We start from the raw sequence: 3,197 nt of genomic DNA, 5'->3' as shown, positions 1-3,197 counted from the left end.
ATATTTTTTTCTGAATACATGGGTAAATCTCACCAAGGATGACTTGAGTTTGCAGTGGCTACTTGGGGAATGTTTGAATTAACCAAGGACAACCACTTGAGGTGTGCACTTGAAAAAGAAACTCCTGATCTTAACAAATTAGGGAGTGCATATTTGATTGATATTCAGAAGTTCTAAAAGGCTTAATGATTCAAAAATAGCATCTTTAAAAGATTCCTTATAGCATGCTCTTAGATGTTTATGGTAGAAAAAAATAAGTTTTAACCTAAGGAAGGGGAATCAAACTTTGATTTCAATAGTACTTGAGTTTTGTATAAATTTTCAACTTTAAGATACAGCCTAAGATCTGTTGATACGTTAAAAGCTTAGGCTTATGCTAAATTGGGCTTGCATGGTGTAGCAGTTTGATTTAATTGATGAATTCAAAAAAGAAATATTGGATTATGCTTATAATCTCATCTGTACCTGGGCATGATTGAGTTATGATTAGGGCTTTGATTGGGCCACATCATTAGGGCATTGGGTCCCCACCCCTTGGTGGGTGGGGATTCACAGACAAAGGGCATGGCAAAGGACAGAGCTGGAGTTTTGATATGAGGGTGTCGGAGTCACGGACCTGAAGGGTATCGGGAATGAAAGACAAAGAGAGATTGGGATCAGGGGATCTGAGAACATTGAAGCCTCAAGCTCATCAGACAAGTTTATCAATCTCAGGGGCTTCTTTATATACCCCAAGCAATTGTGAGAACCAGCAACTATTCTTGCTAACTATTCCCATTATCTCAACCTGTGTAACACAATGGATCAAAATCTACGATTATAATTCAAAGTACAAAATTTCAATGTTCTATTATATTGTGAGAAAACATACCCATAAACCTTGTTGCCCAGGTTGTTCTATTCTACCTAGTCCTCATTCCACCTGAATGTACACATCTCCTTGCTAGATTTATGACCTGCATGTATAGCTGTAGAGACAGCATGACTCAGTGGTCAAGGAAGTAACTTGCTTCCATGGAAACAACATACCTTTGTTTCCCACATTTCCCCCTTTTTGTTTTAGTCAGAATGGCTGTGCCTGTCTTAGGTTGCCCTCCTCTGAGAGGCTTACCCATCATTGACTACCAGCCAAGTGCACTGACCATGGGGAACTCATTGCAAGGTTCTTGCAAGTACCAAATTATTGGCTTGTCCCATAGCATTCACATGGTGCAGTCTTTGGCAAACACCTCGTCCCAGGCAGGCAACAACAATGAGGAACAAGATTAACACACAAAGTCCTATTCCTAATGCTGATTAAAAAAACGTTGAAACTTCTACCAATTTACTGGATTAAACTTACTGAAATGAGAAATCAAATCATTAAACATATCCTTATCATCAGCTACATAAATCTGATTATGAGATATTTCCAATATTTTTTTCTGTAATTCTTCTATTTCTAATGACATATTACCCTTATGACCTATCAAATGACTTTTAATCTTTTCCCAGTCAAGCATAGAATTATTATAAGCAAGCACAGTAATACAAAAATTACTCTCTTTCCAATCACATTTTAAACCTCTAAGTAAATTTAAGTTATATACTTGATCTCCAAGATGTAAAACTGCTGATTCTAGATCATTAACTCTATTGTTTAATTCTTCATCTATATGTTCTTGACTATGCCACAAGTCACTAGCATTCTTATGCCAATCATGCATATATTGCTGAGTCTGCACAGTCTCATGCAAGGCCACAGTAGCTGTAGAAGCAGCTGCAACAACACCAATCAGTCCCAATATGCCAGCTATTAACAGTCATACAAATTACTTTGAGCGCTTTAGGATTTCTTCAGCCATATGGAAGAGCAGTTAACTCTCAGGTGATGATTGCCAAATTCGGTTCAGTGGCACTGGAATCCACACTCCCCATTGCCTTCAAGCCATTGTAATGAAATCTCCATTCTGTAAAATATTCTCAGACAAACAGATATACAACACCCCACTTTTATAAAACAGAGCATTCTTATAGTTAGTTTTCCAACCACAAACACATAAGGATCTCTTACACACAATTGAAAAGGATGAGTTTGATCTAAATGCAAATATTGACCATTCTATTATTCCCAATCCATTCTATAGTAGGTGCTATTCCCAGAAAACCTTTCCACAAATTCTTTTGACTATGCATAGATGTAATATTACACCATAGAGAAGGGATCCCTTTTCCTTTATATTTCCAAACACTATTATTTTTGGTAAAAATTATTTTTTCATCCAATTCAAGGGATTCATGAAAGGGATATTGCATATTACTAATTTCCTGTTCTTTACTATTTAGACCATACCAAATAAATCTGCCATTATATTTGGTGGGACTCCCCATAGGGGCACTTTCCCACACTATTCCATAGGAATCATTAAAAATGACAAATTCTCTTCCTATATGACATTCTTGCCATCCTTCTTTATCCCCAATATCACTTTTCAGACAGTTATAGGTAGATTTTTCAGTCACCATATAGTTATAAGAAGGAAATAACGTCACTAAAGACTTAGTATTATTATTTTTAAAGATAATCATAGTCCAATTTTTAACATACATGCATGGAGGATGGTTACCAATGCATAGGGATCGAGAATCAAATGGTAATATGAGATTATAGATTCTTCATCCTTCCTCATGGGACTTAATTGGTAACCTATCATCAACTGGTCCAGGGAATATATGGGTCTTATTCAGATAAATAGGAAAGGATGGGTCTTTCCAGGTTAACACTCTGAGTAATGGGGGGTTAGGTATATAGGCCCAATAGGTGTAATTACCCGTGGCTTCCTCATTACTTATGATCACCATCATCAGAAGTTGTAGGAGACCCCATCTCTTCATTCCATGGTTTAATCCTCTTTGCATGTAGCCAAATTTGCTCTCCATTTTATCAAATACAAGAGCATAGCCCACCCCATACTTTAATCCTGCTGTTTTCCATTTATTGCTTAAAATATCTTTCCAGAATAATGGTTGATCTTTATTTCCAGTGTCCACTGTAGATGTTTGGCATTTTCCAAAGTGACATTCTGCAGGTGTCAGTGAATTATAAACATTAAGAAAATTTAAAGTAAATAAAGCTTTTGTCAATTGATCTTTTGGTGTTATAATACCATCATCTCCCCCTTTTTGTTTTAAAAGCATACTTTATAGGGTATGATGGC

This window comes from Dasypus novemcinctus, chromosome 23 (assembly GCF_030445035.2).
Source record: "Dasypus novemcinctus isolate mDasNov1 chromosome 23, mDasNov1.1.hap2, whole genome shotgun sequence".
In the NCBI taxonomy this organism is placed as follows: domain Eukaryota; kingdom Metazoa; phylum Chordata; class Mammalia; order Cingulata; family Dasypodidae; genus Dasypus; species Dasypus novemcinctus.
Note: the sequence above shows the minus strand (reverse complement) of the source record.